This window comes from Oryctolagus cuniculus, chromosome 1, assembly GCF_051225735.1.
Source record: "Oryctolagus cuniculus isolate XC-2025 breed Fujian yellow rabbit chromosome 1, ASM5122573v1, whole genome shotgun sequence".
Classification (NCBI taxonomy): domain Eukaryota; kingdom Metazoa; phylum Chordata; class Mammalia; order Lagomorpha; family Leporidae; genus Oryctolagus; species Oryctolagus cuniculus.
In genome coordinates this window covers 166667978-166683079 of record NC_142867.1, presented here as the reverse complement: position 1 = coordinate 166683079, position 15102 = coordinate 166667978, and the positions used below count along the sequence as shown (strand labels likewise).

The 15102-nt window shown below is 42.8% G+C and overlaps 1 long non-coding RNA gene across 1 annotated transcript in view; it reads right to left on the bottom strand.

Annotated features, from left to right (window-relative positions):
* Positions 1–462: 462 nt before the first annotated feature.
* The window catches only part of LOC138847399 (uncharacterized), a 46809-nt gene continuing 32169 nt past the window's right edge, over positions 463–15102 (bottom strand). The window contains exons 2-5 of the long non-coding RNA XR_011385182.2: positions 13171–13280; positions 3784–4164; positions 2188–2502; positions 463–898 (exon numbers count right to left, since the gene is read on the bottom strand). This is a non-coding gene — a long non-coding RNA (uncharacterized LOC138847399). The remainder of the gene's footprint in view (positions 899–2187; positions 2503–3783; positions 4165–13170; positions 13281–15102) is intronic.

Below are 15102 nucleotides of genomic sequence, written 5' to 3'. Positions count from 1 at the left end.
AGGAATCACTTTGCCCTTAGGTGGGAAGCAGGACAAAAGTAAGTCCACAGCCACAGATACCCCCCACTGAAGTCCCTACATCTTTCTCTGTGTGCTTATCCTAAACCAAGACCCAGATCTTCCTCTTAGCAGGTGCTTCCAGCCTGAGTACATTTCTAACTATTCATATCATCCAGCTCTAGAATTTGTCATCATCACAAACCACACCTCTATCTTTTACATAATAACTCTTCATCCCATCTTCTTCCATTGGTGCCACCATTCTACTTTCTGTATCTATGAATTCTACTCTAGTTATGTCATGTAAGTGGAATTATACAGTACAGTAGTCCCTCCTTATCTGCAGTCTTTATGGGTTTTAATTATCTATGATCACACATTATTAAATGGAAAATTCCAGAAATAAGAAATTCATGTTTTAAGTAACTCTTATTATATTGTTATAATTGATCTTTTATTATTGGTGTTTGCTGTCAATATCTTCCTGTAACTTACATTAATTAGGCTTTATCATTGCTATGTATGTATAGGAATAAACATAGTATACATAGGATTACATACTATATGAGGTTTCAGGCATCCTCTGGGAGTCTTGGCCCCTATTTCCTGTGGATAAAGAGGGATTTACTGTATCTGTCTTCTTATGGCTGAATTATTTCATCTAATACAATGTCTTTAAGGTTATCCATGTTGAGGTGTGTGTCACAATTTCCTTCTTCTTAAAGGATGGATTATATCCCATTACGTGGACGTACCCCATTTTGTTCATCCATCCTTCTACTGGTGCATGGTAGCTGTTATTTCTGCCTTCTGAGTGTTGTAATGCTGGACATCAGTGTTTGACAGTTTTCAGTGAGTGATGCTGTACATCGGTGTTCCACAGACAATTTTCAATGACCTGACATAATTTTTGAGATAATGGGTTAGTGTCTCCCTCATCTTGGCATAACAATCTTTTTTTAAAAAACGTTTAGCTATTTATTTGGAAATCAGAATTACAGAGAGGTAGGAGAGATGGAGAGAGACAGAAATCTTCTACCCGCTGGTCCACTCCCCAGATGGCTACAATGGCCAGGGCTGGGCAAGCCTAAAGCCAGGAGCCAGGAGCTTCATCTGGGTCTCCCACATGAGTGGCCAAAGCATTGGGCCATCCTTTTCCAGGCCAGTAGTGGGGAGCTGGTTTGGAAGTGGAGCAGCCAGGACACAAACCAGCACCCATATGGGATGCCAGCATTACAGACAGCGGCTCTACCCATTAGGCCATAATGCCGGCCCTAGCATAACTGAATCTTGAACTGAGTATTTCTTGCCGTGCAAAAAGTGTCTGCTCACCCTTTTACCTAGCCAGCCCCAACTTAGACTTTCTGCCCCTTGAGAAATAACAGAAGCATGGGGAAGCCTATGTCCCCGTGGGGCTTGTGTTAGGATGAGTAAGTAGGCTTCTGGAGTTTTGAGTGCTGTGTTGGGTCTTCAACCCTCACCAAAATTCAGAGAAGGGGAGGAGATCCACGTGCATCTTGGTTTTGGGGAATGGATATTTGTTTCCTCTGCCTGCTGTAATGAATCCATGCAAATGTGGTAACGTGAAATAAACAAATTGATCCTCATGTACCTCTGGGAGCCAGAAGCCTGCAGTCTGTTTCATGGGGCTAAAGTCAAGGTGTCAGCAGAGCTGGAAGCTGTGAGGGAAGAGTCACTTCCTTGCCTTTTTAGCATCTGGTGGCCTCTTGTGATCCCATCACCCCACTCTCTGCTTTCACCATCAAATTGCCTTGTCTTCTGCATCTGACCCTTCATGCCACCCTCTTATAAGGACCCCGTGATTCCATCAAGGTCATCAGGTAATCCAGGACAATCTCCCACCTCAAGATGTTTAACTGAGTCCTATCTGAACAATCCCTTTTGCCATCTAAGATAACATTTTTACAGGTTCCAGGGGTTAGGACATGAACGTATCTATGTGGGTGAGGATGTTATCAGTGGAACAGAAAAGGCTTCCTAAGAAGCAAGGGGCTGGCCTTAAATGGCAGGCAGTGCAGGACAGGTGGATGGGGTTAGAATTCTAGGGCAGAGGCAGATGGGGGCTGGGTAATCTGCCCCCAACTAGTAGTAGGCATTACAGGATTCTTTCTCTGATGTGTGAGTCAACAAACATCTACCCAAGGCCCACTGTCAGCCTGGACTCACCTCACTGCACCCACTGGAGTATTCTGCAGAGCGCCCAGTGTTTCTGACCAGTGGGCAATGCCCTGATCTCTGGGAGCAGCACAGCAGTGGAGATTCTTGTGCAATGAATTCTTGTGGGTCTCCAAAAAATGCACTCCTCGTGAACATCTATAGAGCTCCTCGAAGGGCTGACACTTGTTAGGCGCTGTAGATGCAGGCAACTGAGACATAGCCCCTGCTCCAGGGCGTCTTTTTCTTCTTGGTTTCTCAGGCTTCATGCCATGAAGAGGATGACTTTTACAGTTGAAACAAGTTTTTATAAAACATGGACTGTCCCTGAAAAAAAAAAAAAAGGTTGATTTTGGCTCGAAACTAGGTAAACATGAATCTTGGTGTGCATTGTCTGATTCCAGTGTTGATGAGGGTTTAAGAGGGGAGAGGAGGCATCCTGATGAGTAACAAAAATGTGGGTGCTTCACAGAAAAGGCAAGGATTTCGGCAGGATGGAGAGCTACTAGAAGTGGGGGGTGTACTGAGGGATGCGAGCTTAGTAAAATTCCTGAATAGGCTCTGAAAGTCTATCATAAATGCTGATTTGAAGATGAGCTGTATGCTGTTCCTAAAGCTTTTATTTCTTTCATGTTGGTCCAAATGTTATGCCCTAGCACATTTCTCAGAGTGCTCGTCACCACATTAGGGGGTCCTTGACTCTTTCAAGTGGTTCAAGGGGGAACATGTCACTCATCAAAAACACACAAACAGCCCCCTGAGAGGTCCTGTCCTAGCCTCAAAAGTAAAACATAAAGGAGGAAAAAATGTGATGGGGTTTGCAGTTTGGAAAAGGCAGCTTTATGCATGTGAAGGTGGAGCATATGCTGAAGCTGTGGGTCTTGTGGGCGCACTGGGCTCACGTGCCAGCAGGAGGAGTCACCAAATGTGTGGCCTGGGCACATTGTTGAATTTCTTGGCGATTCTGTGGTCTCTTCTTTAAATGAGGACAAAAGGGCACCTAAGCACGAGGCTGTTGAGTAAATTCAGACATATTTGACATATCATCCGCAGTAAGTTCTGAATCAGGGTCAACTGCTGCTCGTGGATAAGGATGCTACCTGGGCTTGTATCTTTTAGTCTGTGAAGTTAGGTAAGAGAAAATGGTGGCCCAAGTTAATCCATCCTTAGAAACTTGAAACAAATCACCCAAAGCCAAAACAAATCAAGTGACTTACAGAAAATGGTGCAAAACAAATCAAGTGATTTACAGAAAATGTGCTTACTGAGTCATTGGCAGGCTTCCTGCTTCCTTGCATTTTCCTTAGTGATTTATTCGAATCCTGGAATATGTATTCAGATTGACCTCAGTCTTTTTATGAGAAGATCTTGCAGAATCCAAAGCTGCTGCCAATGTGTGAGTGAAAGGAGGGGACAAAGCTTGGAACCATCAAGAAAGAGCATTAATCATAATCGTAGCTACTATTACACAACATGGTCAGTGACAAAAAGTCTTTTCACCTGTTTTGTCTCACATGATTTGCAAGTCAGTCCTATAAGCTAAAATGGGACTGTTAATCCCATTTTACTGATGGAAATAGTGAGGCTGAAGGAAGTCAAGTAACTTACTTGGCACAGATAATAAAGGGCAAGACTCAGGACTGCACACCTTCTGCCTTTAGAAAAAGCCAGAGGCCGGCACTGCAGCTCAATAGACTAATCCTCTGCCTGTGGCACTGGCACCCCGGGTTCTAGTCTTGGTCGGGGTGCCGGATTCTGCCTTGGATGCTCCTCTTCCAGTCCAGCTCTCTGCTGTGGCCCGGGAGTGCAGTGGAGGATGGTCCAAGTGCTTGGGCCCTGCACCCACATGGGAGACCAGGGGAAAGCACCTGGCTCCTGGCTTCGGATCAGCATGGTGCGCCAGCCGCAGTGTCCATTGCGGGGTGAACCAACAGAAAAGGAAGACCTTTCTCTCTCTCTTGTCTCTCTCTCTCTCACTGTCCACTCTGCCTGTCCAAAAAGAAAAAAGAAAAAGAAAAAGTCAGTGTCCTAGGTTATGAGCTTCACAATGAATTGATCAGAAGATGAATGAATGCAGCCGTTTTTATAGAGCTATGAGAGTGCTCACTTTTTTTTTTTTTTGACAGATTTAGACAGTGAGAGAGAGACAGAGAGAAAGGTCTTCCTTTTCCGTTGGTTCACCCCCCAAATGGCTGCTATAGCCGGTGCGCTGCGCCGATCCAAAGCCAGGAGCCAGGTGCATCTCCTGGTCTCCCATGCAGGTGCAGAGCCCAAGCACTTGGGCCATCCTCCACTGCCTTCCCGGGCCACAGCAGAGAGCTGGACTGGGAGAGGAGAAACCGGGACAGAATCCGGTCCCCCAACTGGGACTAGAACCCAGGGTGCCCGCATTGCAGGCGGAGGATTATCCAAGTGAGCCGTGGCGCCAACCCAGAGTGCTCACTTCTGAGTGCTGTGTGCTATTTTGAAAAGGGGGATATTGTACAGAATATTTTTAAAGAAATGCCTCTCTCTCTCTCTCTCTCTCTCTCTCTCCCTCCCTCCCTCCCTCCCTGCCTCCCTCCTCTCTTCCTGTCTTCCACTTCCCTTGACTCTCTGCCTTTCAAATAAATAAGTAAACATTTTTTAAAAATCAAAGACTATAATCAGACATGCAAAAGCTTTTGAAGGAGACAAGCCTTACTGGAATATATTAGGACATTTGTGTCACTTCCTCAGGGGACTATTTTGAAGGGCATCCCCTATTTGGGTGTGAAAGTTTGGTATGTTTCTTTAAACATGAGGGCCATATTACTTTATAGCTGTAGTTTTAGGAAGTCAATCAATAACTTCCTTTCTTTCCAAGTGCAGCACCAGTTGAGAAATCAGACACAGCAAGCAGACAGATGGAGATCATAGTGTGAGCTTTATCACTGATAAGCTCGTGAGAGAGCCAGCTTGAGAGCTGTGGGCAGAAGAGTTGCCAGCAGCTCAGCTCCAAGTTATCAAGCTTTGCCCACCAGCATCACCACGGCCCTCATCCCCCACCCCCAGGGCAGAGCCTGCCTCACCAAGCATCCCACAGAGAAGGCAGAGCAGAAAGTGTGAATCTGTGGACAAGCAGATGAGAGAGGATGAAGGGTGGAGAGAACAAGGGAGGGCAGGACAGAAAGGAAGAGGAGGGAAGGAGGCTGAGCTGTGTCACTCATCTCCCTTTCCCAAACTCCCTAATTTGGTAAATCCTTCCTACCTTTCAAAGGAAAAAGGAGTAAGAGTAGGGGGTGGGGCAGAAATAGTACCCCAAGGAAATTTGGGATAAATGAAAGGGAACCCCTTTAACATTTTTAGGTATTGATGCACTTACTTTAATGCCATCAGCATTTCCCAGAGTTAGATATGATTATCCTGTGTAAGAAAGTCAAGGTGAGATATGGGTTTTGTGGTCCTTTATCTCTGAATGTGTTTAGTTAGATAAACTGTTTAGTAGAGATAACTTACTATTTTTCATGATTCGTTCATTCATGCAACAACTTCAGTTGAGCCCTTACCATGTGCTATGGCTGAGGGTTTCACAGCAAGCAGAGAGACATGGTGACTGGCCCCCAGGAACTACAGTGAAGTCTGGGGAGGAAGAACCCCATCAGTCACTAAAGTGTGAGGTTACTACCACATGAATGGGTACCTGTGACTTCAAGGTTTATAATAAATTAGGAGTCTGATGGTTGTGAAGGTCAGGAAGCAGCTCCTGAGAAGGTGACACCTGCGCTCGGATCTGGAGGGTAAGTAGTTAACTAGGCTAAGAGAACAAAGAGCATTGCAGACAGGGGGACATTCATATAATGTCATATACACAGCAGTGAAAATGAATGAGTCCCTGCTGCCTACAACTACAGGGATGAACATTAGCAACATAATGTTGGGTGGGAAAAAAGCAAATCCTAGAGACTACATGGAGCATGGTACTCTATCATGATATAAACTTTAACAAGAAAAATGAAACAATATATTATTTAGATATACAAATATTGTGATAAAACAAAAAAGGCACAAATACAAACACAGAATGTAGGGACAGTGGCTACCTTCAGAGAAAGGGTAGTAGGGAAGGGATGGGAAGTTCACAAAGGGACATGGAAACCATTGGTAAGTCTCTAGATAATGTATGGAAAGTTCTAAACAAGTTTATTGTATCATTTTAAACATATAAATAAAAAAGGCCACATATTAGCCAATTTAATGGCATTACATAAACCAAGGGTTATGGTTAGTCCAATGCTAGGTACTTGAGATGAAAAACAGGAGTGATTATGCTGAGTATTTGTGGAGTTAATGAATATTATAATGGTTGGAACAGAAAAGTAGAGGAGAGGAAAGATAGGAAATGAAGCTGTGGAGATGGCTGGGTCCACACCATGCAGACCCTATCAAGCTGGAATCCCTTTATCCCAAAAGCTATAGGAAACATTGAGGTTTCTAAGCAAAAGACAGACTTCAAAATTTGGATTTTGAAAAAAGCACATCATTGTGCATTCAATGTCCTGACTAGATTGAAGAGAGTCCAGACTTAATGTGAATGAACTACTAAGGAAGATTTGTCTAGACATCAGTAGGTGGAAGCTAAGAATAGTGTGGTGGCGGCAGTGGTAGTGATGGTGGTCACAGTAATAGTACTGGTGATGGTAGTGGTGGTGGTGTTTCTCGTGGTGTTCATGGTGACAGTGGAGATAGCAGTAATTATGATGGCAATGAGGTAATGATGGTGTTGGTAATGATGAGGTAGGTTGATGGGGATGAAGGTTGTGGTTGTGGTAATGATAGAGGTAGTAATGATAGTGATGGCACAGGTGGTAATGGTACTGGTAGAACTGGTGATGGTGGTAGTTTTAGTGTGGAAAAGACAGGTAAAAGGGGCTAGTGTTGTGGTATAGCAGTTAAAAGCCTTTGCAAGTGACACCAGCATCCCATATGGGGTGCCAGTTCAAGTCCCAGCTGCTCCACTTCTCATCCAGCTCACTGCTAATGCACCTAGGAAAGCAGTAGAAAATGGCCCAAGTTCTTGGGCTACTTCACCCATGTGGGAGACCCAGAGGAAGCTCATAGCTCTTGGCTTTGGTCTGGCCCACCTCCAGCCATTGTGGCCATTTGGGGGATGAACCAGAGAATAGATCAATCTCTCTCTCTTTATCTCCCTCTCCCTCTCTTTATAACTCTGCCTTTGAAATAAATAAAAAGGGCCAGTGCTGTGGTACAGCAGGGTTAATGCCCTGGCCTGAAGCGCTGGCATCCTATATGGGCGCTGGTTCGAGACCCAGCTGTTCCACTTCGGATCCAGCTCTCAGCTATGGCCTGGGAAAACAGTAGAAGATGGCCCAAGTCCTTGGGCCCCTGCACCCATATGGGAGACCCGAAGAGGCTCCTGGATCCTGGCTTTGGATCAGCACAGCTCCGGCTGTTGCGGCCAATTGGGGAGTGAACCATCGGATGGAAGACACTCTCTCGCGCTCTCTCTCTCTCTCTCCTCTCTCTGTGTAACTCTGACTTTCAAATAAATAAATAAAAATAAATCTTTTTTTTAAATAAAAAATGAAACTCTGCCTTTCAAATAAATAAAATGATTCTTTTTTTTAAAAGATAGATAAAGAGACAGATTTGAGGATATTTAGCAAGTAAAACCTACAGAATTTAGAGATAAATTTTATATCTGTGTTTATAGACAGGAAAACAAAGATGCCAATGGTAAATTCATTCTCTGGCTTGTTAATAAAGTGGGGATGGGTGGAGAAAGAGTTAATAATAACTCAGTTTGGGGCTGAGTTGGGGATGCATTTTTAGGTCTCACTTCTTTCTCACCTCCTTTCCTTAGATGATGATCTCACCTTTTTTTGTTGTTGTTCTTTAAAAAGAAGACAGTTTCTGAAGGACATCTCACAAACTCAGACTCTTCCTGCAGCCAGCCTGACAGCTGGAGTGAGTGAAGTAGCCTGGGTCAGGGAGACAATCATGATGGTGGAGACTTTGGTGACTTGTAGAGCCAGTGGGGGGTGGGGGAGGTGGCTATGACTCAGATTAACTCAGATTGGGAGTCAGTCAATTAGACTCTGATTGGGAGTCAAATGTTGCTAGCTCTAGGTTTTTCAAGGAGATCTAAAAGTCATTATTTTTATGTTTCTTTGTTAGCAACTAATTTCGGCACACACACACATGCATGCACATACATTCACAGGCACACACACACACACACACACACACCCTTACTGACCTACTGTAAGGACCAACCCTATGGACAAAATAAAACAAATCTATGACTCCTGGGTAATCAAATTAGGATTTTGGGGCCGGCACCGTGGCTCACTTAGTTAATCCTCCGCCTGTGGCGCCGGTATCTCATATGGGCGCCAGGTTCTAGTCCCGGTTGCTCTTCTTCCAGTCCAGCTCTCTGCTGTGGCCCTGGGGGGGGGGGGCAGTGGAGGATGGTCCAGGTTCTTGGGCCCTGCACCTGCATGGGAGACCATGAAGAAGCACCTGGTTCCTGGCTTCAGATTGGCGAAGCGCTGGCCGTAGTGGCCATTTGGGGAATGAAGCAGTAGTGGCCATTTGGGGATTGAAGCAACAGAGGGAAGACCTTTCTCTCTGTCTCTGTCTCTGTCTCTGTCTCTGTCTCCCTCTCTCTCTCTCTCACTGTCTATAACTCTACCTGTCAAATAAAAAAAATTAGGATTTTGGCTCCAAATCATTATTAGTATTAGATTACTCATCAAATTACTAATAAAGTATAATTTCCTTAACATTATTGGGATAGAAATGATAAGATATCACTATTAAGTGGTTTAAGCATTTGGATTTTACCAAAATGTATTATTTAATCAATCTTAAAACGTTTTTAATTTTTTAAAATTTGTATTTAAAAAATACCAAATCTCAGGAAAAATTGCAAGAATACAATCATTAACTCCCACATACCTTCATCCAGATTCACCAGTTTTCTTAGCATTTTGTCATATTTGTGTATCCCCCCCCACATCCTATATCTGAATCATTTGAAAGCAGGCTTTCCCCGATACAGACATGACATACTTGACATTCTCTTACACAACCTCAATACATTGATCAAATACAACACTGTTATCTAATATACATTTACTATACAACATTGCGATTTTTTTTTATCCAAGATCCAGCCAGTGCCACCCCCTTGCACTTGAATGTCATGTATGTTTAATCCTTTAACCTAGAATGATTCCTCGTGTCTTTCAGGACACATTTTTGAAGAGTAGAGACCAGCTGTTTCACGGGAAGCTCCTCAGATGGAGTTAGCTTGGTTGTTACTGATGATTAGATTCAAGCTGTACCTTTTTGACAGGAATACTAGTCAATGTCCTGGTATTTGCAGGACCTCACCCCAGGAGCAAATGACGCCACTTTTATCAGGGAGGGGGTGCCTTGTAGATTCCCTACTAGGCAGGAAGCTCATTCCTTGGAGATCAGCAAGGAATCTGCAGGGAGGTAGTCTGAGACCCTAAACCTACAGTTGGTGATTTTGTTCATCAAAAAATCTTCATCCAGTTATTTTAGCACCCATTGAAGATTCTTGCCTGAATCTTACTATGGAGGTGGCAAGTTTATGATTTTTAAAATATTTCTTCTACATTTATTAGCTCTTCATGGTCTTAAAAGAAGAGCTTTCTCCTCTCCATTTATTTATTTGGCCATATTTGCATATCGCCTCACTCCTGCCTCCTGTATGGGATGCTGGTATTTCAGGTGTCAGATTTACCTGCTGCAGCATAATACCAGCCTGTATTTTTTTTAATATCTGTATGGCTACTGGGACTGTTTTGATAGTCAGTGTATCAGGGACCAAGTGCTTGAGCCATCACCTGGTGTTTTCCCAGGGTGTGTATTATCAGGAAGGGGGATTGGAAGCAGCAGAGGTGGGGAATTTAACTAAGCCCTCTAATACAAGATGTGGGTGTCACAAGCAGCACCTTAATCACTGTGCTACACACCACCTCCACTCCCCACCCCACAATCCTTCCAAGATTGAAATTTTAAAAAGATACCTGCTTCCTTAAGAGAGGTCAAATGACACATGCCTTTAAAGCAGTGATTTTCAAATGTGGTTGCACATAGCCTCTCTCAGGGAGATATGAGTAGGGGCTGAACCCCATGGCAATTAAGTCAGAATCTTTACAGCATGCATAGTACTTTCTCTTTTTTAACTTTTATTTAATGAATATAAATTTCCAAAGTACAGCTTATGGATTACAATGGCTCCCCCCCCATAACTTCCCTCCCACCCGCAACCCTCCCCTCTCCCACTCCCTTTCCCCTTCCACTCACATCAAGATTCATTTTCAATTCTCTTTATATATAGAAGATCAATTTAGGATATATTAAGTAAAGATTTCAACAGTTTGCTCCCACACAGAAACACAAAGTGAAAAATACTGTTTGAGTACTAGTTATAGCATTAAATCACAATGTACAGCACATTAAGGACAGAGATCCTATGTGAGGAGTAAGTGCACAGTGACTCCTGTTGTTGACTTAACAAATTGACACTCTTGTTTATGGCCTCAGTAATCACCCTAGGCTCTTGTCATGAGTTGCCAAGGCTATGGAAGCCTTTTGAGTTCGCTGACTCTGATCATATTTAGACAAGGTCATAGTCAAAGTGGAGGTTCTCTCCTCCCTTCAGAGAAAGGTTCCTCCTTCTTTGATGACCTGTTCTTTCCACTGGGATCTCACTCACAGAGAACTTTCATTTAGGTGTTTTTTTTTCTTTTTTCCAGAGTGTCTTGGCTTTCCATGCCTTAAATACTCTCATTGGCTTTTCAGCCAGATCCGCATGCCTTAAGGGCTGATTCTGAGGCCAGAGTGCTATTTAGGACATCCGCCATTCTACGAGTCTACTGTGTATCCTGCTTCCCATGTTGGATCATTCCCTCCCTTTTTTATTCTATTGGTTAGTATTTTCAGACATTAGTCTTGTTATGTGATCCCTTTGACTCTTAGTCCTATCATTATGATAAATTGTGAACAGAAATTGATCACTTGGACTAGTGAGATGGCATTGGTACATGCCACCTTGATGGGATTAAATTGGAATCCCCTGGTATGTTTCTAACTCTACCATTTGGGGCAAGTCCAATTGAGCATGTCCCAAATTTTACCTCTCCTCCCTCTCTTATTCCCACTCTTATATTTAACAGGGATCACTTTTCAGTTAAGTTTCAACAGCCACCTACAGGATTCCACTGAGAAGCCACCACATGTGTGAGGAAAGTCTCTGCTAAGGTTACAGGTGGCTTGGTTCACAAGCTAAACACAAGTGAGCATGATCCACATCACATATCTGACTTAAAAACTGGTAATTAAAAACTGTGTTAGAGTATATTTTGAGCTTAACCTGGGAGTTGAAAGACATGGAATATGTTTTTGTTTTTTTCTTAGTGTGATAAAAACCACGTTCCCGGGGCCGGCGCCATGGCTCACTTGGCTAATCCTCCGCCTGCAGCGCCGGCATCACATATGGGTGCTGGTTCTAGTCCCAGTTGCTCCTCTTCCTGTCCAGCTCTCTGCTGTGGCCCGGAGTGGGGGGCAGTGGAGGATGGCCCAAGTGCTTGGGTGCCTGCACCCACATGGGAGACCAGGAGGAAGCACCTGGCTCTTGGCTTCGGATCGGTGCAGCTCTGGCCATGGTGACCATTTGGGGGGTGAACCAACAGAAGGAAGACCTTTCTCTCTGTCTCTCTCTCTCTCTCTCTCTCACTGTCTATAACTCTACCTGCCAAAAAAAGTTCCCTTAATTTTATGGTTTATGTGAGGTTCACATTTTAATTACTTCTGAAATCACATTATGACCTAAAACTAAGACTGTGTGTGTGTGTGTGTGAAAGTTTTAAAGTTGTATCTAGGACAGGGTTCTTAAAGTTCAGTGCACACCAGAAATACCCAGAGTACTTTTCCCAAATGGGGCATTTTAGGCAGATTTCTGGTCCTTTGAGAAGGCCCAGGTGACAACCACCAATGATTCTGATTCACCTTGCACTTTACCTTGAATGGCAGTTTTCAGAGTAGCATTGCATCACCTGAGAACTTGTTAGAAATGCACGTTCTCAGGTCCTGCCCTAGACTTTACTGAATCAGAAACTTGAAGTGAGGATGAGCATTCTGTGTGTTCACAGGCTGTAGGGATGCTGAGGCAGGATAAGGAGCCATGTTCTAAGAAGTGTTGCCAGTGCTCCTGTGTTTCTTTAATGAATAGTAGTCATTGAGGCTTTTTTTTCATTTTTAAAATTTATATAAGGTGAACAAATTTCCTGTATTTTATATACACAAATTTAGGAGCATAGTGATACTTCCCCTCCTAAATTCCCTCCCGCCCATGATCCCACCCTTCATCCTCATTCCTTTCTAATTCTTTCTTTTAATTTTTATAATGACATACTTTCAGCTAATTTTATAAATATAAGCTTGACCCTTCATTCAGTAAAGAATTTAACAAATAGGAAGAAAACAACAACACTGTTCCTCAACAGTAGAAACAAGGGCTGTAAACAATCATCAAATCTCAAAATGTCAGTTTTGCTCACATACAGTACATTTTTTGTACTCTATTAGTTACCACACATCAGGGAAAACATATGATATTTATCTTTTAGGGACTGGTTTATTTGACTAAGTATAATGGTTTCCAGTTGCATCCATTTTGTTGCAAAATGAAACAAAGCCAATCCTCTCCCTATCCTTTCCACTGGGTGGTATTGAGACCATGGGAGAACATTTGGTTACTTCCAAGGCCAAAACAGCTTTGCCTACCTATTCTGTGTTTCTCTTTCACAAGAGGTTCCTGAGTTAGGAAAGCACTGGAGCCACACCTCTTCCTACTTCTGGCCTAAGTTACTCTAATGCCATTTCCCTCATTGTTCCCTGAGTTGATCAGCCCTACTGGGCCTCCTGGACACTCAGCTCCACCTCCAGGAGAGCAACAGGGACAGCATCCAACACACTCACCTGCTTGGGTCTGGAAGGCCAAGAAAAGGAAGACTGGGGTGCCATGGACTCACCACCACATCACTGGGAGCTCCAAGACCATCCACTGCCCAGACTGTGGCAGGGGCAACCTGGAGGCAGAGACAGAGACATCCAAATCTGATTTATGGATGAGTAGTATTCCATAGTGTATATATAACATGTTTTCTTTGTCCAGTCATCGGTTGATGGACATCTAGGATGATTATCTTAGCTATTGTGAACTGAGCTATAATAAATGTGAGGGTACAGATAACTCTTCCATATGCTGACTGCATTTCATTTGGGTAAATTCCCAGAAGTGAGATTGGGTCATATGGTAGATCTCTTTGCAGATTTCTGAGGTATCTCATTACTGTATTCCACAATGGCTGTACTAATTTACATTCCCATCAACAGTGTATTAGGGTATATTTTCTCCCATGTTCTCACCAGTATTTATTGTTTTCTTTAATTTTTTTTTATGAGAGCCATTTTAACTGGGGTGAAGTGAAACCTCATTGTGATTTTGATTTGCATTTTCTTGATGCCTAGTGATCTTGAGAATTTTTCATGTATCTGTTGGCCATTTAGATTTCCTTTTTTGAAAAATGCATGTTCAAGTCTTTTGTCCAACTGGATTGCTTGTTTTGTTGTTGTTGAGTTTATTGAGCGCTTTATAGATTCTGGGTATTAATCCTTTATCAACTGCATAGTTTGCAAACAATTTCTCCCATTCTGCTGGTTGCCTCTTCACTTTGCTGTTTCCTTTGCAGTACAGAAGCTTCTCAACTTGATATAATCCCATTTGTCAATTTTGGCTTTGATTGCCTGTGCCTCTGGGGTCTTTTCCAAGAAGTTTTGATTGTGGCAATATGTCTTGATGTAGGCACCGGTTGCTATAAACTTCCTTCTTAACACTGCTTTTTCCGTATCCCATAAGTTTTGATATGCTGTATTGTCAACTTCATTCATTCCCAGTACTTTTTTATTTCCCTTTTGATTTCTTCTATGACCCACTGTTCATTCAGGAACATGTTGTTCAGTCTTCATATGTTTGATTATGTTCTAGAGATTCTTATGTTGTTAATTTCCATCTTCATTCCATTATGTTCAGAACAGATACATAATATGATTTCAGTTTTTTAATTTGCTAATACCTGATTTATGGCCTAGCATATTGTCTATCCCAGAGACATTTCCATGCACTGATGAAAAGAATGTGTATTCTGCAACTGTGGGATGAAAGGTTTTGTAGATTTCAGTTAGGTCCATTTGGTCCATAGTTTCTATTAGCTCTGTTATTTCTTTGTTGATTTTCTGTCTAGTTGATTTGTCCATTGATGAATGTGGGGTGTTGAAGTACCCCATTACTATTAATATTGGAATCTATGTTTCCCTTTAGATCTATTAATATTTGTTTTAAATGGCCAGATGCCTTGGCATTGAATGCATATACATTTATTATAGTCACGTCTTTCTGTTGAATTGGTCCCTTAATCACTACATAATGCCCTTCTTAGTCTCTTTTAACAGTTTTTGTTTTAAAGTCTATTTTGTCTGATATTAGGATGGCTACACTTGCTCATTTTTGCTTTCCATTAGCATGGAATATCTTTCTCCATCCTTTCACTTTCAATCTGAACATATCTATGTAGGTGAGATGTGTTTCTTGCAGGCAGCAAATAGATGGGTCTCTTTTTTTTATTTTAAGTCCATTCAGCCAATCTGTATCTTTTTTTAAAAAAAGATTTATTTTATTTATTTGAAAGACAGAGCTACAGAGAGAGGTAGAAACAGAGACAGAGAGAGGTCTTCCATCTGCTGGTTCACTCCCCAAATGGCCCCAATGGCCAGAGCTGAGCTGATCCAAAGCCAGGAGCCAGGAGTTTCTTCCAGATCTCCCACAAGTGTGCAGGATCCCAAGGATTTGGG